The following is a 26,137-nucleotide window of genomic DNA, read 5'->3' as shown; positions in this document are numbered from 1 at the left end:
ATTGAGACTAATAGTTTCGTTCATTAAATTATTTCTGTTCATAGTCATAACACTTCTGAAAATCGATTAAATCCTGACACTATAAGTATTACAGCAAATAACACCGGTCAACAATGGATTTGGTTCCTAAATGAAAGTAACGAGTAGTTACTAAACTCGGTATGCTGATTTTTAAATTACCAATATAAATTACTAATTGGTTGTAGTTTCTGAGATATCATTTTTGGATGGTTTTATAATGAAACCTTGATGTTATTTTATATGAGGGTTGGAACTTTGATAGTGGCAACTACTTCTTTACGGCTAGTACAAAATAGATACGTGTTTCAAAGTTTTACTGACCTTCAAAGTAGTCACCAGCATTGTGTACAATCCGTTGCCAGCGCTGTGGAAGTCGTAGGATACTTTTAGCAGTGCCAGTTGTGTTGACAGTTCTAGCGGTGCGGTCTATTGCCCGACGAATTTGTACCATTTCTGAGGCGAATGCCGTGAAGTGTTCACTTCAATTTAGAAATCGAGTTGAACTCAAGAGTACTTTAGTCAGGGGAGTGCAGAAGGTGGTGTAGCACTTAGCAGCCCCGTCAAACAAACAAATCAGTAACACACATGGCACTGAACGTGCTTGAGCATTGTACTGCAAAATGATGGTCAGGTCCTGCAGAAAGTGTCATCATGTCTGTCTGTAAGTTGGTCGAAGGTTGTGTTCCAAAAATGAACAGCATAGAGACTTTAAGCCCTCGTGAGTTCAGCTCGATTACTAAACAGACGGAAACACTTCACGGCAGTCGCCAAAGAACTGCTACAAATTCGTCGGGTAATAGACCGCGCCGCTCAAACTGTCAGCACAACTCGCACTGCGAAGAGTATCTTACGACTTCCACATCACTGGCAACGGGTTATACACAATGCTGGTGACTACTTTGAAGGTCAGTAAAACTTTGACACACATATCTGTTTTGTACGAGCTGTAAATAAATAGTTGCCACTATTAAAGTTCCAACCCTCGTATCATGTAAATAAAACTTCTTTCTTTTACATTTCAGTTTTGCCTCAATCCCTGTTAACCAGTGATTAGTTTTGCAATAAAGTGCCACGCTAGTGTGTGAACATTTGTGACAATTTCTGTTACATTTCTTTCGATGTAGTATTTACTACGCAGAAGAGGAAGCGCACGCCTGTTGTCTGCAAAGGTCATCACCTGTATCTTAGATGCAAGACGGGTGACCGGTAGAAAGGATTGGCTCCTCATTTTTGTTGTAATATCTGTTCTGTGTTTCTAAGGGATTGGCTGAATGCAATGAAAACGACTATGCGATTTTTAGTGCTCATAGTTTGGTGAGAAATAAACAATCATACTGACTACTGTTACTTTTGTGCAACACAGTCAATGAAAGACATGACAGTGACGAAGGAAAGGAGGATTCTGTATCCAAACTTACCATCAACATTTGGACCAGTTCCCCAAAGCCACGAGCTGACTGTACCTCAACCCCCATGGACTGTAGACGAAAAAAAAAAAGTATCATCTGATGAACGTGAGATACAGATAAAGCTTTTACAGCTAATGAGTCCGAGATGCATGGTTGTACACAGAAATAACTCGATGATCTTGTTTAGGACCTTGAACTTAGCAAAGCCAAAACAGAACTTTCGGGTTCTCCGCTAAAATAGTGGAATGTAACTCATACTGGTGTTAGCATCTCATATTGACAGCAGCACAAGGCGTTGGTATTTTTTCAGTGGATAGGACTGTCACTTTCTGCAAGAATATTGAGGGGTTGCTGGCAGCATTGAGTCTTGAATATAACCCACTGAAGTGGAGGCTTTTCAGCGATGCCTCAAAGGTGAGCCTGACGTGTGTGCTACTCCATAATGGGAATGAGAAAACTCCATTACCGTTGTGCTTGCTGCACAGATCGAAGACACATACAATTCACTGAAACATATTCTACGTTGTCTACAGTAAACTACCTATAAGTAGAAAATCTGTGCTGATCTGAAGGTAGTAGCGCTCATCCTAGATATGCAGTTAGGATGTACCAAGTTTAGTGTTTTATTTGCGAGTGGAATAGCTATGTAAGGAGGGCAAAAGTGAAGCAGCCTAGAACCAGAGAAGAAGAATGAAAATGGGGAACAGATTCTGCGGTCGTCACTCCACATTGAACTCAGTCTTATGAAGATTTTCGTAAAGGCTCTGTATAGGGAGAGCGCAGCCTAGGCGTGCCTTCAAAAAATTTTTTCTCACGTGAGAGATGCTAAGGGAAGACGTATTTGTCAGCCCACAAATTAAGAAAGTCATTAAGAGCGATCGTTCCACTGAACTATTGGCCGAAAAAAAAATAGCTTGGAGCACCATCAGTTGCCTTGTAAACGAGCGGTTCTAGGCGCTTCAGTCCGGAACCGCGCTGCTGCTACAGTCGCAGTTTCGAATCCTGCCTCGGGCATGGATGTGTGTGATGTCCTTAGGTTAGTTAGGTTTAAGTAGTTCTAAGTCTAGGGGACCTCATATGTTGAGTCCCACAGCGCCTAGAGCCATTTGAACCATTTTTTGCCTTGTGAATAGTAAAGCAGAAAATTACTTGGAATTGGCGGAGATTTTGGTCATATGATTCCAAAACAAGTGGTGTAAGACGTCTCTTAAGCTGTAATACTGATATGCCCACTTGAACGTCTTTTCAGAGTCTGTCGGTACTGTAAGTGGTGAACGCGGGGCAAACTTCCATCAGCAGTTTCTTACTAAGTAGCAGCGTTATCAGAGAAAATGTAATCCTAAGATGTTAGCAGACTGGACAGTCGACAGGCAGACTTCAGAAAGTACCTACGAACGCAAACCTCGAAAGAGCAACTTATGGGAGTGTAAATGAGCATAGATATATACGGAAATGAATTTTTAATATATATGCTGAAGTTACATGTTAATACATTCATAGATGGAAATGCCGCATACAGAAAACAAACAAAAAGTATTACCTGTATACACTATGTGTACACAGCACAATGAAATGGGTACATTACTAAATAAGTACCAACTAAATAGTTTTAGTACTGTCTTTCTGTTCAGTGAAGTGCAAGATACCGAATAGAGTTTGTTTCATCCAGGAACCGGGCAACAAGTTTCCATTTGTTGCATGGTGTAATTGCTATTAGTACTAATGAGGTATAGGAGTTACGTTTCTTTTCATTCGAATTTTAATTTCCAATGACATTAATTTGTGTAGTTTGTAAGTGTTAATCTGCATTTGAAAGTTTACTTGTCTTTGCATTTACCACGTGTGTGTCATCGTGCTGTGCCAATGAAGTACAGACGCTATGCGCTATCAGCCATTGCGGTAGCACGCCAAAAACTGTTCAGTTTGTTTAGGACAATATCTTATCAATTGAAATTTGTTTGATTTGGAGTAATGAGTGATAAGTCATAGTGTTATAGTTTTTGGGAAATTAATGGCGTGCATGAATGTAATATTCGGATAAACTGGAGCAAAGGCTGAGTATTCCTGGCCGTCAGTTACCTTAAAACATCCGTATACGGAAAATTAGAGATTTAGGATTAGCGTTTCGTTCACCTTAGTAGTTGAATACCGTTGGATCGAGCTCGGTCGGTATTCTACTGTTTGAGATTATATAAATTATGTGACGTCACTGGTCCGTTATCTTCACAGGCCTCAAGAGAGAGAAAAAATTGAAGGTGCACATACAGATGAATACTGCGCAACAGATTAAACGATCTCTTCCTCGTAATTATTTCCCATCGGAACGTACAAATCTGGAAACTGACTCAAGGGTGCCTACAGTCTTCTGTGCAAGGATGGAAAAGAGTGGTGTCCTGCGGCTTCACCCTCGGGCTCGGCGACGCTTCAAACAGCAACATGTCGACACATGTGAAATAAAGGGTAGAGCTCATAAGTTCACGAGAGGCGTAATGTGGGTTCGTAATGTCTCATTGTAACTAAGGTGGACCTTGGTTCTGCCCAATTCCACCGTCGATATGTCACACGATGCGAAGGTCGTTGTAAGCACTCTTAGCCATATTTTATCCCTTCTTTTTGTATCTGCGCGATGCAGAGTACAACTGCAGTGGCCATCGTTGAAATCAAGCAGTTTTCTTATGTGTGGCCGAGGAAAACGATTCCGACACATCGCCTCTCAGAATCGACACGATAAGGCCTCATGGGTGGCTTATAGGATGTGGATGAAACCATTGCTTCCCTTGAGGCGTTGATACCGAAACATTTTGTGATCGAAAACAGTTCACAGTCTGATGAGCAACAGGACGACGTCCTTGACAATCTTTGACACTACCGAAACTCCAGAGACGTTTCAATCTTTCTGTAAGTACATCGAGGGCTAGCAAATCCGTAGAAAGTGAACACATCCCTTTGGAATGCAATGCGACCGCAATTTTGGATCTGTGTGCAGTATGAAATTTGAACGGTACCCGCCCACGTTTGTTGAGCACTTTAAAAATTTACCCACAAAGAAAAAACTAGTGAGAGTCCTGACCGCCTTCTAGCAGGAATGCTGGAATGGAAAGATGTCAAGTATCTACTTCTTGGCGGCTAGCACTCACGTCACAAATTCTCTCTGTACATATAAATTTTTTAAGTGTTCAACAAAGGTGGGCGGACGACACAGGCTGTTGCCGTACAGGGGTATTAGAGAGACCTCTGCCACTTTATTCATGCATGTGACAAAGTCGCAACCCTCGGGCCGCCCGTGATTACGTCCCAGGGGAGCGCGTAAAGGAGGGCTGCAAAACCCTAAGCACTCTTAACTGCTTCGAATTGTGCTCTGTATCCGTCGAATGGTTTGCAACGGCCTTTGTTGTACCAGAGCAATAACTGCGTTCGCGCTGAACTCCAAAGGGGCGCGATCATACTTAGTGGGGATGCAGGCCCTCGATGTTTGCGAGAAAGGCTGAAACGATCGTGAGGTCTCAGCAGGATCGGATTTTATCGAGAACGTCGGCCTGGGCTCATCAGACTATGAACAGTCGTATTCGACCGCAAAATGTGTGGGAATCAACGCCTGAGTGGAAGGGGTGGTTTCATTGACGCACTTTATTCCAATCTAAAGGCCTTCTCGCGTCGATCCTGAGCTGCGTTGTGTCTGAAAAGCTTTCGTCAGCCACACATATGAGAAGCTCGTGATTTCAATGCTGCACGCCGCGGTTCTAACCTCCTTCATAGTGACACAAAAAGAAGAAGTGAAATGTAGGAAAGAAGGGGTGTGACGACTTTCGCAAGGTAGTGCTGGACAGAACTGAGCTGAAATTTGATGCTAATGTGACATCGGTAGGCCACCTCACACCTCACATGAACATCTGAGCTCTGGACTTATTTTCACTTGTGTCGTCGACACGTTGCTGTTTGATCGGCGCCGAGCTCGGGGGTGACGTCACAGGGCGCCACGCTTTTTCACCATCACAGAGGAAGTTTTTAGACAAATTTGAGCCAAATTTCAAACTTCTACGTCGCAAAGGAAAATAATTACGCGGTTTCGAAAAAGTGTTCCTTAAACCTGTTGTTACATGAATCTCAGAACTGGTTATCCCACAGTATGGGCTATACAGAGGATATTAAACTCACACTACGTAAATGAGTAGCAGATCTTGGTAGTTTTCTCACTGACAAAATGTTCGCTGATGGCTTTAGGCAACACTATGAATCTGCGAGGTTAGCGTAGGCACCCTACAGCGTTTATATGCGTTGTTTGCAACCCATAAAGCAATCATCAGCTCCTTGTGAAAGCTAGTAAAATACTTTTCTTTTCTAAAATACCTTTCTTTTCTTAGAAAGACTCTTTCCGAAGCTTTTCCTGTAGAGTTGCCTGTGGTAGTGTGCTCCCTGCCGCCGTTGGATAAGCAGCTGCCAGCAGCAAGTCGTATACACCTAGCTCACTTATTTGTTCCATAGTTTAATTCTTAATTTCTGTGCGTGTTTTTGGTACCTGGATTGTTTAATTCATAAATTTCTGGCGTAGTATACTATTTGAGAGTTGTAGCATCGCGTTTTGGTACCTGAATAGTGTAAATTCGCGTAGTCGTCTGTCTTCTGTTTTGTTTAGAACGGCCAGTGTCGGTTGGTCGCAGCCAGTGTGCTCCCTGCCGCCGTTGGATAAGCAGCAGCCAGCAGCAAGTCGTATACTCGTAGCTCACTTATTTGTGACATAGTTTAATTCTTAATTTCTTTGCGTGTTTTTGGTACTTGCATTGTTTAATTCATAAATTTCGGGCGTAGTATAGTATTTGAGAGTTGTAGCATCGCGTGTTAGTACCTGAATAGTGTAAAATCGCGTAGTCTCCTTCCGCCGCCGAGCAGTATGTCAGCAGTGCGCAAGTAGCAGCATTACTGCAATTACTAGGCAATCTTGTATTTTAATAACCGTTAAAATTTTGTGTCGAATTGTTTGTGCTTTCTGTAGATTAGTTCAGACGTTCTTTCCACAACAGTTTTTAGCATGGATAGGGACTGCAACTGCTGTGTTCGGATGCGGGCTGAGTTTGCATCCCTTCGCTCCCAGCTTCAGGCAGTGTTGGCTTCGGTCACACAGCTTGAGGCTGTTGCCAATGGGCATCACTGTGGGGGTCCGGATGGGGGTTTGTCGGGGGCGGCCAGCTCGTCCCACACATCCCCCGATCGGACTACGGCTGTGGCTGCCCGGGATACTGCCCACATTGAGGCTGATCCCTCACCTGTGGTAGAGTGGGAGGACGTCTCGAGGTGTGGCAGGGGGCGAAAGACATTCCAGAGGGCTGAACGGAAGGCCTCTCCTGTTTGTCTGACGAACCGGTTTCCGGCTCTGTCTCAGGCTGATACTGATCTTCGGCCAGACATGGCTGCTTGTCCGGTTCCAGAGGTTGCCCCTGAGTCAGCAAGATCCGAGCGGTCGCGGGGGTGGGCTTACTGGTAGTTGGGAGCTCCAACGTCAGGCGCGTAATGGGGCCCCTTAGGGATACGGCAGCAAGAGAGGGGAAGAAAACCAATGTGCACTCCATGTGCATACCAGGGGGAGTCATTCCAGATGTGGAAAGGGTCCTTCCGGATGCCATGAAGGGTTCAGGGTGCACCCATCTGCAGGTAGTCGCTCATGTCGGCACCAATGATGTGTGTCGCTGTGGATCGGAGGAAATACTCTCTGGCTTCCGGTGGCTATCTGATTTGGTAAAGACTGCTTGTCTCACTAGCGGGATGAAAGCAGAGCTCACCATCTGCAGCATCATCGACAGGACTGACTGCGGACCTTTGGTACAGAGCCGAGTGGAGGGTCTGAATCAGAGGCTGAGACGGTTCTGCGACCGTGTGGTCTGCCGATTCCTCGACTTGCGCCATAGGGTGGTGGGGTTTCGGGTTCCGCTGGATAGATCAGGAGTGAACTACACGCAGTAGGCGGCTACGCGTGGCTTGTGTGGCGTGGACTGGGCGGATTTTTACGTTAGATGGCCTTGGGCAAGTACAGAAAGGGCAACAGCCTCAAAGGGTGTGGGGCAAAGTCAGGACATGAGGGGACCAAGCAGCAATCGGTATTGTAATTGTAAATTGTCGAAGCTGCATTGGTAAAGTACCGGAACTTCAAGCGCTGATAGAAAGCACCGAACCTGAAATCGTTATAGGTACGGAAAGCTGGCTGAAGCCAGAGATAAATTCTGCCGAAATTTTTACAAAGGCACAGACGGTGTTTAGAAAGGATAGATTGCATGCAACCGGTGGTGACGTGTTTGTCGCTGTTAGTAGTGAAGTAGAAGTGTATAGTTCATGTGAATTATTATGGGTGGAGGTTACACTCAACAACCGAGCTAGGTTAATAATTGGCTCCTTTTACCGACCTCCCAACTCAGCAGCATTAGTGGCAGAACAACTGAGAGAAAATTTGGAATACATTTCACATAAATTTTCTCAGCATGTTATAGTCTTAGGTGGAGATTTCAATTTACCAGATATAGACTGGGACTCTCAGATGTTTAGGACGGGTGCTAGGGACAGAGCATCGAGTGACATTATACTGAGGGCACTATCCGAAAATTACTTCATGCAATTAAACAGACAACCGACTCGTGGAGGTAACTTCTTGGACCTACTGATAACATACAGATAAGAAGTCATCGACTCTGTATGCGCAGAACATGGAATCAGTGATCATATGGCCGTTGCAGCATCCCTGAATATGGAAGTTAATAGGACTATAAAAAAAGGGAGGAAGGTTTATCTGTTTAGCAAGAGTAATAGAAGGCAGATTTCAGACTACGTAACAGATCAACACGAAAATTTCTGTTCCGACACTGACAATGTTGAGTGTTTATGGAAAAAGTTCAAGGCAATCGTAAAATGCGTTTTAGACAGGTACGTGCCGAGTAAAACTGTGAGGGACGAGGAAAACCCACCGTGGTTGGACAGCAAAGTTAGGAAACTATTGCGAAAGCAAAGAGAGCCCATGTTTAAACGCAGCCAAAACCTCTCAGACAAACAGAGGCTAAACGATGTCAAAGTTAGCGTAAGGAGGGCTATGCGTGAAGCGTTCAGTCAATTCGAAAGTAAAATACCATGTACCGACTTGACAGAAATTCCTAGGAAGTTCTGGTCCTACGTTAAATCAGTAAGTGGCTCGAAACAGCATATCCAGACACTCCGGGATGATGATGGCATTGAAACAGAGGATGACACGCGGAAAGCTGAAATACTAAACACCTTCTTCCAAAGCTGTTTCACAGAGGAAGACCGCACTGCAGTTCCTTCTCTAAATCCTCGCACAAACGAAAAAATGGCTGACATCGAAATAATTGTCCTAGGAATAGAAAAGCAACTGGTATCACTCAACAAAGTAAAGTCCACTGGACCTGACGGGATACCAATTCGATTCTACACAGAGTACGCGAAAGAACTTGCCCCCCTTCTAACAGCCGTGTGCCGCATGTCTCTAAAGGAACGGAAGGTTCCAAATGATTGGAAAAGAGCACAGGTAGTCCCAGTCTTCAAGACGGTTCGTCGAGCAGATGCGCAAAACTATGGACCTATATCTCTGACGTCGATCTGTTGTAGAATTTTAGAACATGTTTTTTTCTCGCGTATCATGTCGTTTCTGGAAACCAATGATCTACTCTGTAGGATTCCGGAAACAGCGATCGTGTGATACCCAACTCGCTTTATTTGTTCATGAGACCCAGAGAATATTAGATACAGGCTCCCAGGTACATGCTATTTTCCTTGACTTCCGGAAGGCGTTCTATACAGTTCCTCACTGTCGCCTGATAAACAAAGTAAGAGCCTACGGAAAATCAGACCAGCTGTGTGGCTGGACTGAAGATATTTTAGCAAACTGAACTCAGCATGTCGTTCTCAATGGAGAGACGCCTACAGACGTTAAAGTAACCTCTGGCGTGCCACAGGGAGTGTTATGCGACCATTGCTTTTCACAATACATATAAATGACCTAGTAGATAGTTTCGGAAATTCCATGCGGCTTTCGCGGATGATGCTATGGTATACAGAGAAGTTGCAGCATTAGAAAATTGTAGGAAGAAGCAGGAAGATCAGTAGCGGATAGGCACTTGGTGCAGGGAGTGTGTAATGCCGGAAATGCATATCCTCCTATTTCCATCTATTGTACTATTATTTTTTTTCCTTGTTTTGTTACCTCAAGATATGACATTTCTGTCTCTTTATATATTGTAATTGTTTTACTGTTTGTATATATATATATATATATATTTATTTATTTATTTATTTATGCACTTATGTCGATGTATAATTTGTTTGTTTCGTAAATATTATTTGTATTTTTACGCTGGGTCTTGCCTAGGGAAAACTGCTATCGAACGATTACATCGATAGGTCGTGTGAAGAATCAAAGTGTGTAGGATCTTTGGTAGTGTTAACTCTGCCGCGTGGAGCGCGGGCAGAGCATGGGGGAGACTCGCTGGGGTAGCGAGTGGAGCAGGTGTGTTGTGAGAAGCTCCCGCGAGTTGCCGCGCTTTCGGGGTATGGCAGCATGTAACTGCACTCGACTTGCGATGATAGTTTCTGACATGGTGTCGCGGACGGGAAGCATTAGCTGGCGCACATCAAGAGCCCGTTTCGTCTGGGGACCGTGTCGAGAAGAAGGCGCGCCAACATCCAGCTTCTGCAACAGCGACGGCCGACAATGAGTGACTGTCGCCACCTCCTCGATCGACGACTTCGAACCTTCAATCAACCAACAAGGAAGACTAAAAGCACGTAAAGATTCAGAACTGTATGGCAGACCTCAGCTTTTCAAACTGTTCCATTTGCCTCGCAAAATTACAGCAACTTAGCATGAAATTTTGTTGCTCATTGTCCCAATTGCATTACCAAGCAGGGTCCCTTCCTTTTCCGAAATCAACCCGAGTGTCGTTGAAATTCAGATGCCAGCATTAAAGTACAATCATTCCATTTCACTGCTTTAATTTCAAAGTTCAGTTTAAGTATTCATAGCTGGCTACAATATTTAGATTACGCAAGCACAAATTAAGAGTGCGAGTTTCGTTACCGTATTTTAGCTTACCTGTGACTGCAGCTCAGCTTGGTACGTACTAAATCTTACTATTGTTAATTGTTCAGAATCATTTAATTCAAGTTCAAAGCTAAATCTCTTATTTCTAAATTGCGTAGATTCAAGTAGCTTTTGAAATGATTGTTGAGGTAGTCCAAGACTAACCGTATTTTACTGAATTTCGATGTGCTTAAGAAAGAAAGCTTCTTATTAATTTCAGTCACTAAATTAACTTTCAGTTTTCCGGTTTTATTAATTCTTTTGCTAAATTAAGTCAGAGTGCAGCGAAAGTTATTACTTCTGACAAACTTTCAGTTTTCACACTACACGTGTCAACCTTCAGTTGCCACGCTTCTAGTGTTAATTATATGTGTAATTACCTTTCTTTTTCAGTTACTATAGTAATTGTCCTTAGGACTGGCGACCGTAATTTCCCCCAAATCTGAAATATCTAGTTACCGCTAGTTAATTGTTAACGTAACGGCCGCACATGTACTTTCTTCATTAACTTTACCCCTTTTCAAAATTAATTTCCACCAGTTTCATTTGCATTTTTCCTTTCATTTAGATGTAACCCTTTCCTCCCTCTTTACCGACAGATTAACTTCGGTGACGATTGCTTTTCCCAAATTTACATTAGGTACACGCGGTTTAATTTTTCACTGTCATTAAGGTCGATAAGTGAGGGGGACGTTACACGTGGCGACCTGGTGACAGGACAATCTTCAGTTTTGAGGTTGTTCTGGACACGAATTTTCTATGGTGCAAATCTCGTAACAAAGTACTGGTTACGTACAGGCCGTTACGTCAGCGAGAATAAGTAGTGGGAGTAATCTTAATTATATTTGAGATTTGGCATTTATTTTGAAAATTATTAAAATGAGTGAAGGCAACAATTGCCAAAATTTGGTAGACTTGGATACGGAACAATCGGTAGAACAGTGGGAAACGCGCACCGCGGTACCCATTGTTCAGGGGCAGGCGGCTAGCATGAAAGACGCGACCGCCGAAACGCAACAAAGAGCAGAAATGGAATTCCAAACTTTAGAAAATGTTTCGGAATCGGAAGTGAAAATCAAAACTGAATCCCTTGATGACGAATACGGGGGGACAATTAAAGAGGAAGCCGCTACGGAAGTAAAACCGGTAGTTTCCGGGAATTTAACTGATTTATTGAATGTTTTGATTAACGAAATCAAGAGTCAATCGCCCAAGCAAGAAGATCAGGCTGCCAAGCAAGAAGTTCAGGCAGCCCAACAAGAAGCTCAGGCTGCCAAGCAAGAAGCTCGGGCTGCCAAGCAAGAAGCTCAGTCTGAAAAATTTGAACGGATGCTAGACAATCAGAACAAAGCTATTAACGTTGTTATCAACAATGTTGGAGTTGATAACACAAAAGTTGATAAAAACAAAGAAGATATTGTTGTAATTAATACCGAAATCGGTAATCTTAAACAGGAAATGATAGGCGTTCAGGCGGAAATTGCGAGCATAAATACTCGTTTTAATTCCGAAATTAGCAGAAAAGTGTAGGAGAATCAGTTGCTCCGATCTTCGAGAATAAGGTGACGGAACAAATTCAATTAGTGAAAAAAGAGGATCAAAAGAAGGTGGAAACTTTAAAGGCTTTAGTATCCGAAGTAGATAGCAAAGTGACGAAGCTGGCTAATACCTGCGAAGAGAAAAAAAGGGAAGTAGAAACGCTTGCGACAACCACTTGCGAAATAATTACGAGAGTGTCGGAATTAGAAAAGAAATTTGACGAAAAACAGAGCTATGTGCCAATCTATGCACATAGTTCGGAATTGTTGACGAAAGAGGAGCGGTTCGACCCCTTGAAAAAAGGCGGTATACACGCGACGGATTTCATTAAGAATTGTGAAAGGGTTTTACCCAGATCATGGACTAATGAGAGAAAAATTAATACGATTATTGATGTGTTGGCTGGTGATGCCAAGGGTTGGGGCTTAAACCTCTACATTACGAACCTGACTTTTGACAAATTTAAAAATTTGTTTCTGGCTGAATACTGGTCAGAGCAAAAACAGCAAAGTGTCTGGCGCGAATTTGTCGTATCGAGGCCTTTCGATGCGAATTCGCGCGGTTCGATGAAGGAGTTTTGTGAGGGCTGGATCCGCAAGTTGGAATATTTGCGCGATCGCCGCACGGGATCCAAAATAGTCTGGGAACTCTACAAAAAGCTTCCAGATGATACAAAATGCTACGTAGGAAGCAATTACAGGACAATAAATGATTTCCTGGAAAGAGTGGAGGACGAGGACAATTGGCGCAATAATCGCGACAGTGGTAGAGGCCGTGGTAACGACAACGGGTACCACAGCAACCACAACAACGATAACCATGGGAATAATGCATACCGCAACCATGGCAGCAATAACAATAATGGTTCGGACCGTAATGACAATCGGTACAATGCAAATAATAACAGGAATGACGGAAACCTGTATCATACTAACGTGATACGGGCTTCGCAGAATAGTAATAACGCCAGAGGGTGTGATCAGCCGCCTCAGCAGCATCCGGGGAGCGTATCTGCTGGGACGAGACAGGGAAACCATTAGCCGCGCCGGTGAGGGGCAGACCGGGCGTGGAGAAATTTTGGCGGCCCAATAACAGGAGAAAACCCAGGTGTCGTCGTTATGAAAATTCCGTGTGGAATAATCAACGGCGGGAGAGTGTGCCAGTGTTAGGAGAAAGGAGTGCGCCCACAAGTAGTAGATCAGCTGTATACACGGCGGTAGAAAATACATTCACTGTCAGTGAGAACAATTTAAGTAGTGTTCCGGAATTCGATTATAAAGTGGCAGCTGTAATACCCACAGCGGAACTGGAGATTGAGTTTAAGAATGATTCGCAATTGTTGAGAGAAGATCAGATGTCGGATAACACGTCCGTCATTGAGCGAGGGGATGCAGAGAGGGATGAGGTCTGGTTAAGGCAGTTCGGTCGCTTATACGACGAACTAAGAGATTATAGGGGCCTGTACGGGAGAAGCATTTATGGAGAGCGCGGGCAGAATTTGCCGCGTCTCGTCCCACAGGAAGATAGTATTTGTGAAGTGATGGAAAGTTCTGGCCCTAACCGGCAGACTTTATCAGAAATAGTTGATGTTAATGGGGAGCACGAGCAAGATTCGTCGTGTTTCGTCCCGCAGGAGTTAGATGTTGAAGTAGTAACGGAAAGCTCTGGCCCTAACCGGCAGACTTTACCGAAAGTTATAGTGGTAGAAGTAGCCGACCCATCCGACGCAAACCTCCAGTTTAAACGTTGCGAGAGTATTAAGGAGAAAGATTACGAAAATTTTTGTGATAGCCGGACACGATTGGTAGAAAAGCATGTGGATTACAGCGTGTATGAGGTTAGAGCTGACATTATACAGTCAGACGATAGCAGTGTGGGTTGCGCAGATCCAGAGGAAGTAATTTCAGATGCTACTGGGCACATTCCTCCAGGTAGATTGGCAGATGAGATCAATCTGACCAAAGTGGAATCAACGAAGGTGACAATTAGTGAATTGATAGCAAAGCAACACTCACTAGTTGACGAGTTACAGGAAAAGGTTTCGGTATTGGAGGCGAAGCTAGAGACTAAGCCTCAGGACGAACGTGTTGAAGTTAAAACTGTATGTGAACAGAGGCTGAAAAAGCCGCCAGACAAACCGGATTTAGGATCAAAGCCGTATGGTTTTTTCTGGAATGACCTGGATATAGACGAGGATTTACTGTGGGAAAATAAAGAAACAGTCGAGGACAAGTGTAGACAGATAGTAGTGTCTGTTAATATGCACGACCTGCAACTAAACGTGTTGATTGACACCGGTGCAGAACTGAGTGCTGTATCTGGGAAAATATTTGAGTTACTGAAAGACAGACCTGGCATCGTAGTTATGCCAGTAACAGGAGTGAAAATTATCGGTGCTACTGGGAAAGCCAGTAAACCGGTCACAAAACAGATTTTTGTCAACTTCGAGATATGAGGGGCACGATTTGAACAAGAGTTTGTCGTCGTGTCAGACTTAACTACGGAAGCAATTATCGGGTTAGATTGGCTATTAAAGTACCGTGCAGTGATTAATTGCGAAAGCAAAACTTTGACATGTACGTCACAACATAAAACAATAGTGGTTAGCTTTGACGAGGCAGGAGACGGTGTGCATAGGCAATACCAGCCTATACACATTGTTAACTGGCCGAATGGTATTGACGTAGGTATGAATTTGAACTACTGTAATGTGAAGAATCTCGGCATTGACGATAATGTAGAAAGTGAATTGGAAAGTATTGTAGACGGTGTGTCAAACGTAACACACGAACAAAGACGAGGCCGACTTTCCCGTACCTATTGCCATCACAACCATAGGGCATGGGGCATATATGAAGCAGAATTTAAGAGAATTATGAACACCTTGAGACATGAATCGACGGGATTTTCTCCAGAGGAAATCCTGTTGGATGACAGAAGTAAAAATTTAGTAGAAGAGATAATCAAATTCCCTCCACGGATTAACATTAGTATTGGTGTGAAAAAAGATCGTTTGCGAGAAGTAATGAAGCTAAAAGCCGATGCTCGCACACGTCGTCATGACGCTAAAGCGCGTTTTGCTAAGTTTGCAATCGGAGACTTAGTACTTGTAAAAGCTCATGAGAAATCGAGCGAGATAGACAATGAAATCTCTAAATTTAAGTTTGTTTATAATGGACCATATAAAGTGATTGGTATACCTCACACAAATGCTTATTGCTCAGAGTATCCAAGCTCTGGAAAACTATTAGGTATACAAAAAATTGTAGACTTGAAATTGTACCAACCTAGGATCGATTAATACCACACAATGGGTAATTTGTACAGTATGTAATATAGAGTGTAAGATTTAAGGATGTGCCATGTTGCGATGCTTTTGCCTGACCTAGAGGTCATTAAAGAACTTGTAATTAACAAGTAATTAATTTTTGATTAGACGTTTTAACCAACTGAAGAATCCAAGCTGCTAGTTTAAGTTTTCAGCTGAGTCACGGTAGATTAAGGAATGTAAATATGCTTTTGTAACTAGCTGTCAGATTTCATGAATGTGTGTTTTATTAGTCATTGCCGATGTACTTAGACGCTGTTTTAAGTTTCAGGCTAGTACATGCGTGAGATGATGGACAGTGTTGAGTTATCCACTGTGATAGTATTAAGGGACTCCTTGAGATTACTCGGGAGTGAGTTTTTCCTAAAGAATTCAGTGAAACGGACGTTCTGGAAGTGCCGTTACAAGGGCGAGTGAGATCAAGCGTGCCGCACAGGCGGGCGCACAATACTTGCGAGGCGAAACCGCTGTCGGCTCTTGTGCCGCTGTCGGCTCTTGTGCCGCTGTCGGCATTCTTTGTACTTGCGGGTACGGAAGGCGGAATTGTTTTTTTTTTTTCCTGGACAGCTGAAAGAATTGTACTGTCAATATTTATGGTTTATTCGATCTGCTGAATATTATTTTCTTGTTTAGCATTAAGTGGACTCTCATGGCAAGAGTATTAATTACGAAAAGGTTATATAAAATGTGTATTCTATGTAATTAATAATTAATTTGCGTATTTTGATCTACCTGTTTTTATGACCATGTACTCTGATTAATTTTGTAAATAGTATTCCATTTCTTGATAGTGTTACGGATTTTGACGATTTTGGAATAGCTAAACCATTTTCTATATTTTCTATGAATTTTAATATGTTGTCAACCTGTTTTATTTTGTGCAAGATGACAGAGTGGACTAAGATTAGGAGTGTCTCCACTCAATTATTGTGGTCTAAAAATTGATTTATGGTTAATAAGACGAATGCTAAATTTTGTTGATGTTTTGAGCATATGCATTTCCGCTGTTTCTTTTTTGGGACATTTTCTGAGTCTGTTTACGTTACACGAACATCCTCAGACAATGTGGGGCACGTGTAACGCCGGAAATGCATATCCTCCTATTTCCATCTATTGTACTATTATTTTTTTTCCTTGTTTTGTTACCTCAAGATATGACATTTCTGTCTCTTTATATATTGTAATTGTTTTACTGTTTATATATATATATATATATATATATATATATATATATATATATTTATTTATTTATTTATTTATTTATTTATTTATTTATTTATGCACTTATGTCGATGTATAATTGGTTTGTTTCGTAAATATTATTTGTATTTTTACGCTGGGTCTTGCCTAGGGAAAACTGCTATCGAACGATTACATCGATAGGTCGTGTGAAGAATCAAAGTGTGTAGGATCTTTGGTAGTGTTACCTCTGCCGCGTGGAGCGCGGGCAGAGCATGGGGGAGACTCGCTGGGGTAGCGAGTGGAGCAGGTGTGTTCTGAGAAGCTCCCGCGAGTTGCCGCGCTTTCGGGGTATGGCAGCATGTAACTGCACTCGACTTGCGATGATAGTTTCTGACATGGTGTCGCGGACGGGAAGCATTAGCTGGCGCACATCAAGAGCCCGTTTCGTCTGGGGACCGTGTCGAGAAGAAGGCGCGCCAACATCCAGCTTCTGCAACAGCGACGGCCGACAATGAGTGACTGTCGCCACCTCCTCGATCGACGACTTCGAACCTTCAATCAACCAACAAGGAAGACTAAAAGCACGTAAAGTTTCAGAACTGTATGGCAGACCTCAGCTTTTCAAACTGTTCCATTTGCCTCGCAAAATTACAGCAACTTAGCATGAACTTTTGTTGCTCATTGTCCCAATTGCATTACCAAGCAGGGTCCCTTCCTTTTCCGAAATCAACCCGAGTGTCGTTGAAATTCAGATGCCAGCATTAAAGTACAATAATTCCATTTCACTGCTTTAATTTCAAAGTTCAGTTTAAGTATTCATAGCTGGCTACAATATTTAGATTACGCAAGCACAAATTAAGAGTGCGAGTTTTGTTACCGTATTTTAGCTTACCTGTGACTGCAGCTCAGCTTGGTACGTACTAAATCTTACTATTGTTAATTGTTCAGAATCATTTAATTCAAGTTCAAAGCTAAATCTCTTATTTCTAAATTCCGTAGATTCAAGTAGCTTTTGAAATGATTGTTGAGGTAGTCCAAGACTAACCGTATTTTACTGAATTTCAATGTGCTTAAGAAAGAAAGCTTCTTATTAATTTCAGTCACTAAATTAACTTTCAGTTTTCTGGTTTTATTAATTCTTTTGCTAAATTAAGTCAGAGTGCAGCGAAAGTTATTACTTCTGACAAACTTTCAGTTTTCACACTACACGTGTCAACCTTCAGTTGCCACGCTTCTAGTGTTAATTGTATGTGTAATTACCTTTCTTTTTCAGTTACTATAGTAATTGTCCTTAGGACTGGCGACCGTAATTTCCCCCAAATCTCAAATATCTAATTACCGCTAGTTAATTGTTAACGTAACGGCCGCACATGTACTTTCTTCATTAACTTTACCCCTTTTCAAAATTAATTTCCACCAGTTTCATTTGCATTTTTCCTTTCATTTAGATGTAACCCTTTCCTCCCTCTTTACCGACAGATTAACTTCGGTGACGATTGCTTTTCCCAAATTTACATTAGGTACACGCGGTTTAATATTTCACTGTCATTAAGGTCGATAAGTGAGGGGGAGGTTACAAGTGGCAACTGACCCTTAACATAGACAAGTGTAATGTATTGCGAATACATAGAAAGAGGGATCCTTTATTGTATGATTATATGATGGCGGAACAAACACTGGTAGCAGTTACTTCTGTGAAATATCTGGGAGTATGCGTGCGGAACGATTTGAAGTGGAAGGGTTGAGATTCATTGGGAGAGTCTTTAGAAAATGTAGTCCATCAACAAAGGAGGTGGCTTACAAAACACTCGTTCGACCTATATTTGAGTATTGCTCATCAGTGTGGGATCCGTACCAGATCGGGTTGAAGGAGGAGATAGAGAATTTCCAAAGAAGAGCGGCGCGTTTCATCACAGGGGTATTTGGTAACCGTGATAGCGTTACGGAGATGTTTAGCAAACTAAGTGGCAGACTCTGCAAGAGAGGCGCTCTGCATCGCGGTGTAGCTTGCTCGCCAGGTTTCGAGACGGTGCGTTTCTGGATGAGGTATCGAATATATTGCTTCCCCCTACTTATACCTCCCGAGGAGATCACGAATGTAAAATGAGAGAGATTCGAGCGCGCACGGAGGCTTTCCGACAGTCGTTCTTCCCGCGAATCATACGCGACTGGAACAGAAAAGGGAGGTAATCACAGTGGCACGTAAAGTGCCTCCGCCACACACCGTTGTGTGGTTTGCGGAGTATAAATGTAGATGTATTATACAGTTCGCGTGGATGGTGGACCCTGCTAATGTGCTGAAATCTCGCCGTCTTGCGGCTTATCGATGCTAAAGGAAGCTCTGCATCGCCTGAAAGCGTCTGAGAATATTTCGTCCTTAAGAGAAGTTGTTCCCCATGACGAGCTCTGTCATCCCTGGATATTTGGTGCAAAGATTTTAACACACCCTGTATACTGAAGTGACAAAACTTATGTTCTACAATCTAATATCACATCAGACGTCCTTTTTCCATACGTAGTGCAGCAACTCGTCGTGGCATGGACTCAACTAGCAGAAATACTGAGCCATGATGCCTCTACAACCGTCCATAATTGCGGAAGGGCATCTGGTGGAGGATTTTGTACACGAACAGACCACTTGACTACACCCTTTAAATGTTCGGTAGGATTCGTGTCGGGCGATTTCAGCCGGCACGTTATTCTCTCAAACTGTTCAGACTCTTCTTCAGACCAGTAGAGATAAAATCAGGCCCGGTGTCATGGCGCACTGTCATCCATAAAAATGCCATCGTTGTTTGGGTACGTAAGGTCCAGCTAGCCAAACATAAGCATTTCCAGTCCAGACCATGTAAACACAGCCCTCACACCATTATGCAGGCAGCATCAACTTGCACAGTGCCATGTTAACATTCCCCTGGTTGCAGTAAGTATCCGACTGATTCCATGGCTTCATGGGGTCTACGCCACAGTCGAACCCTACCATCAGCTCTTACCAGCTGAAATCGGGACTCGTCCGACACAGTCACTTTTTCTCACTCTTCTAGGGCCCAACTGATAACGTTACGAGCCAAAGAAAGGCGCTGCAGGCGATGTCGTGCTACTAGGAAAGACACTCACGTCGGTCATCTGATGCCATAGCCCATTAACGGCAAATTTCGCAGTACTATCCTGACGGATACGTTCGTCGTAAATCCCACATTTATTTCTGTAGCCATTTCACTCAGTGTTGTTTGTCTGTTACCACCGAAAACTCTCCGCGAAGGCCGCTGCGCTCGGTCAAGTGAAGTCCGTTGGCCTCTGCCTTGTCCATGATGAGAGCTAACGCCTGAAACTTGGTATTTTCGGCAGGTATTCTCGGCACACTCTTGACACTGGATCTGGGTATACTGAATTTCCTAAAGATTTCCGAAATGGAATGTCTCATGCGTCTACCAACAAATATCATTCCAAGTTCAAAGTCTGTTAGTTCCCATCGTGTCGGGAAGCTTTGCACATAAATTACCTAAGTACAAATGACAGCTCCGCCAGCTCACAGCTCATTTGTACTTCGGGTGCGTGATGCTGCAGTCATCAGTATATGTGCAAATCTCTGTATTAAACCTTTATCACCTCAGTATGTAATTGTAATACGTGTCCTCGCTTTGTGTCTGTCTTAACTAAGATAGTGCACTCACAACACTGTTCATCGGTGTTCAGCCGCATTCCATTTATTATTCATTATTAGATCTATTTCGCTCTTATTTAATCTCTTCTTCCTGGATCTGCACCTCGGTAATTCCCATTACATCTGGCTTTTACCAGTCCATTTCGTTTTTCAAAATGAACTTATTACCCGTCTGAGAGACGTGCAAGAGGCGGCTGTTAGGAGGGCGTGAATAGTGTTGCTTCTGTGTCAGGAGCTAGTCTCTCAGTTCGATCCTTGTCAATTTTCCTCGGAAGGATGGTAGTGACCTGTGGTCGCCGGTAGGTGCATTGAATGAAAATTCAGAATTAGTTCTTTATTTCCATGAAAATACAGGTAGCGTCTTGACTCGAGGCTGGCATCGTCTGTCAATGCCCACTGAGGAATCGCGTCGTAAGCGGTCTTCAGCCCGTTAAAGGTAGCTGACACCGCACACTTCGTTGCAGCCGGCTGCTGCACTGGCGGTAATGTCGAGAGATGGTTTCGCTAAGGGATTTTTAAAATTTTATCCGTTTTACTGCCCCATACAACAGATGTAACATTATACAGTCCTAAAGTAGAGATGTAATGGACATGCTGGTGCAATCAAAGACATAATAAGGATGCACTACAAAAGAAATAATCGAGTTGGATGTAATCTTTAGATGTAATGTACATGTGTAGACAGACGAATGATCGCAGTCCCAGAAAAATTGGATTTTTTATTAAAGGGAAAGAGATTCACTAACTGAATAACTGAATAATGAGCTGATTTACTTAAATGTGACGCCAGACCAGCACTCCTGACAGTCGGGCTTTATGGAACGCGACAGTCATGTTGGTGTCACACTACTGTTCAGGGCGTTTCCAGACACGTCTTTGCACTGGAATCTGATTGACTGGAGTAAAATTGTCTTCAATGTTGACCGCTAAAAACCAATCAAAAGCATAGATCGCACAACCTATTTCAACAGCATTAGGTGTAGCGTCATTGATTCATTATCAAAACGTCTTCGCTCCCGGGTTCGATCCCCACAACTGCCTAAATTTTGATAAATAATCAGCATTGGCGGCCGAAGACTTACGGCATAAGAAGTCAGCCTCATTCTGCCAACGGCCTTGTCAAAGAGGGCGGAGGAGCGGATAGACGTTCAGGGCACTCTCTTGTCCAAGGGGTGGGAAATTGCCCCTAAAGGCGGAAGAATCGGCAATGATCAACGACATGAGGATGCAGAAGGCAATGGAAACCACTGCATTAAAGACACGTAACGTGTATCCACAGGACATGTGGCCTGTAATTGAAGAAATGTCATGATGATCTCTCCAGTGGCAAAAGATTCCGGAATAGTCCCCCATTCGGATCTCCGGGAGGGGACTGCCTAGGGGGAGGTTACCATGAGAAAAAGACTGAATAATAAACGAAAGGATAACGTTCTACGAGTCGGGGTGTGGAATGTCAGACGCTTGAACGTGGTAGGGAAACTAGAAAATCTGAAAAGGGAAATGCAAAGGCTCAATCTAGATATAGTAGGGGTCGGTGAAGTGAAGTGGAAGGAAGACAAGGATTTCTGGTCAGATGAGTATCGGGTAATACCAGCAGCAGCAGAAAATGGTATAACAGGTGTAGGGTTCGTTATGAATAGGAAGGTAGGGCAGAGGGTGTGTTACTGTGAACAGTTCAGTGATCGGGTTGTTCTAATCGGAATCGACAGCAGACCAACACCGACAACGATAGTTCAGGTATACATGCCGACGTCGCAAGCTGAAGATGAACAGATACAGAAAGTGTATGAGGATATTGAAAGGGTAATGCAGTATGTAAAGGGGGACGAAAATCTAATAGTCATGGGCGACTGGAATGCAGTTGTAGGGGAAGGAGTAGAAGAAAAGGTTGCAGGAGAATATGGGCTTGGGACAAGGAATGAAAGAGGAGAAAGACTAATTGAGTTCTGTAACAAGTTGCAGCTAGTAATAGCGAATACCCTGTTCAAGAATCACAAGAGGAGGAGGTATACTTGGAAAAGGCCGAGAGATACGGGAACATTTCAATTAGATTACATCATGGTCAGACAGAGATTCCGAAATCAGATACTGGATTGTAAGGCGTACCCAGGAGCAGATATAGACTCAGATCACAATATAGTAGTGATGAAGAGTAGGCTGAAGTTCAAGACAATAGTCAGGAAGAATCAATACGCAAAGAAGTGGGATACGGAAGTACTAAGGAATGACGAGATACGTTTGAAGTTCTCTAATGCTATAGATATAGCAATAAGGAATAGTGCGGTAGACAGTACAGTTGAAGAGGAATGGACATCTCTAAAAAGGGCCACCACAGAAGTTGGGAAGGAAAACATAGGTACAAAGAAGGTAGCTGCGAAGAAACCATGGGTAACAGAAGAAATACTTCAGTTGATTGATGAAAGGAGGAAGTACAAACATGTTCCGGGAAAATCAGGAATACAGAAATACAAGTCGCTGAGGAATGAAATAAATAGGAAGTGCAGGGAAGCTAAGACGAAATGGCTGCAGGAAAAATGTGAAGACATCGAAAAAGATATGATTGTCGGAAGGACAGACTCAGCATACAGGAATGTCAAAACAACCTTTGGTGACATTAAAAGCAACGGTGGTAACATTAAGAGTGCGACGGGAATTCCACTGTTAAAGCAGAGAAGAGAGCTGATAGGTGGAAAGAATACATTGAAAGCCTCTATGAGGGTGAAGATTTGTCTGATGTGATAGAAGAAGAAACAGGAGTCGATTTAGAAGAGATAGGGAATCCAGTATTAGAATCGGAATTTAAAAGAGCTTTGGAGGACTTACGGTCAAATAAGGCAGAAGGGATGGATAACATTCCATCAGAATCTCTAAAATCATTGGGGGAAGTGGCAACAAAACGACTATTCACGTTGGTGTGTAGAATATATGAGTCTGACGACATACCATCTGACTTTCGGAAAAGTATCATCCACACAATTCCGAAGACGGCAAGGGCTGACAATTGCGAGAATTATCGCACAATCAGTTTAACAGCACGTGCATAGAAGCTGCTTACAAGAATAATGGAAAAGGAAATTGAGAATGCGCTAGGTGACGATCAGTTTGGCTTTAGGAAAAGTAAAGGGACGAGAGAGGCAATTCTGACGTTACGGTTAATAATGGAAGCAAGACTAAAGAAAAATCAGGACACTTTCATAGGATTTGTCGACCTGGAAAAAGCGTTCGACAATATAAAATGGTGCAAGCTGTTCGAGATTCTGAAAAAAGTAGGGGTAAGCTATAGGGAGAGACGGGTCATACACAATATGTACAACATCCAAGAGGGAATAATAAGAGTGGACGATCATGAACGAAGTGCTCGTATTAAGAAGGGTGTAAGACAAACCTGTAGCCTTTCGCCCCTACTCTTCAATCTGTACATCGAGGAAGCAATGATGGAAATAAAAGAAAGGTTCAGGAGTGGTATTAAAATACAAGGTGAAAGGATATCAATGATACGACTCGCTGATGACATTGCTATCCTGAGTGAAAGTGAAGAAGAATTAAATGATCTGCTGAACGGAATGAACAGTCTAATGAGTACACAGTATGGTTTGAGAGTAAATTGGAGAAAGACGAAGGTAATGAGAAGTAGTAGAAATGAGAACAGCGAGAAACTTAACATCAGGATTGATGGTCACGAAGTCAATGAAGTTAAGGAATGCTGCTACCTAGGCAATAAAATAACCAATGACGGACGGAGCAAGGAGGACATCAAAAGCAGACTCGCTATGACAAAAAAGGCATTTCTGGCCAAGAGAAGTCTACTAATATCAAACACCGGCCTTAATTTGAGGAAGAAATTTCTGAAGATGTACGTCAGGAGTACAGCATTGTATGGTAGTGAAACATGGACTGTGGGAAATCCGGAACAGAAGAGAATCGAAGCATTTGAGATGTGGTTCTATAGACGAATGTTGAAAATTTGGTGGACTGATAAGGTAAGGAATGAGGAGGTTCTACGCAGAATCGGAGAGGAAAGGAATATCAGGAAAACACTGATAAGGAGAAGGGACAGGATGATAGGACATCTGCTAACACATGAAGGAATAACTTCCATGGTACTAGAGGGAGCTGTAGAGGGCAAGAACTGTAGAGGAAGACAGAGATTGGAATACGTCAAGCAAATAATGAGGACGTTCAAACCAGTCAGTAGACTGATGACAGATAAGTGTCATCTTCAGGTCCTAAACATTTGTTTAGTAAAACATGTTCCTTTTACATTGAACCTCATGCACAAGTTGTCAGATGGATAAAACTCAGAACATTATAACATGTTTTACTAAAAAATGTTTAAGACCTGAAGATGACAACTGTTGACAACGGTTGTCTTGAATAAATAATATTTTGTTTGATCTTCGGTTTTGAATAGTTTTCCACAGTTAAAACTTATCGCCCTTCAATATTCTCCTAATGACAAAATTCAATATTCAATGATAAGTCGCGCTTCGAATGAAGCCCTGGTGACCAGTGAAACCTTACCTTCGACTGTCAAACTCAGTCACACTTGTAATTATATTGCACATAAAAAATACAGATTAATGATACTTTCACTGTATGTAACTGTATAAAAATAATCATGTCATGTGTAAAGGACGTAACAATAAAGCTCATAAAAAAGTCCATGACACCGACTTTCTCCCTTCAATGGCAAGGAAAGCGTTTCTGAAGAAGAGAAATTTGTTAACATCGAGTATAGATTTAAGTGTCAGGAAGTCGATTCTGAAAGTATTTGTATGGAGTGTTGGCATGTATGGAAGTGAAACATGGACGATAAATAGATTGGACAAGAAGAGAATAGAAGGTTTCGAAATATGGTGCTACAGAAGAACGCTGAAGATTAGATGGGTAGATCACGTAACTAATGAGGAGGTATTGAATAGAATTGGGGAAAAGAGGAGTTTGTGGCACAACTTGACAAGAGGAAGGGACCGGTTGGTAGGACATGTTCTGAGGCATAAGGGGATCACAAATTTAGCATTGGAGGGCAGTGTGGACGGTAAAAATCAAAGAGGGAGACCAAGAGATGAATACACTAAGCAGATTCAGAAGGATATAGGTTGCAGTAAGTACTGGGAGATGAAGAAGCTTGCACAGGATAGAGTAGCATGGAGAGCTGCATCAAACCAATCTCCGGACTGAAGACCACAACAACAACAACATTCTCAATCTGCCTGATGCTCTCACAATGGTGTACAGAATACAAGTGAGCATTCAGTCGAATAGTTAGTAGGATCGGGTGACGTGTGAGGGAAAGTCCATTTTTTTATATAATAAAAATTTATATTCATGTATAAAATAATACTGATAAAATCAACAGATCAGTAGCCATACTAACTGGACAATAAATTCTAGCATGTCATTAATAAAAGTGATACACCATGCGGCAGCCTTGTGGAGTACAAGCGATTTCTTATATCAGGGAAGACAATGACCTGTGATGATGGAGATAAGTCGCACAATTACTAAGACATTGGTTCCAGAATACAATGATCCCTGTCCTTAGAGATACGAGCGTGACCTGTGCCTTAGATGACCTTCATTGCCCCACTATGCCCATCACTGCTCTTATGCTCATGACATTATTGTGTGACAAAGGATCCAGTATAATACATGTTTATTATATACATCTCCTTTGTTAGATACCTTAAGACACAAGTTAAATATTCTTTTAAAAACTGATAACTCGTTATCCCCTATGTACGTATTGACAAAATTGTTCTTGCTCTGTTCACCATGCCTTCCGAAAAACGTCGCTCACCAATGAGCAAAAAGTTCTCTTGACGCTAGTTAGAAGTTAATTTTGATAACAAACTACTATTTGGGGAGGGCAACGACAGCTGGAATAGTACACGATTGATGATTATAGTATGGAAGTTCGT

This window comes from Schistocerca piceifrons, chromosome 3 (genome assembly GCF_021461385.2).
Source record: "Schistocerca piceifrons isolate TAMUIC-IGC-003096 chromosome 3, iqSchPice1.1, whole genome shotgun sequence".
Classification (NCBI taxonomy): domain Eukaryota; kingdom Metazoa; phylum Arthropoda; class Insecta; order Orthoptera; family Acrididae; genus Schistocerca; species Schistocerca piceifrons.
Note: the sequence above shows the minus strand (reverse complement) of the source record.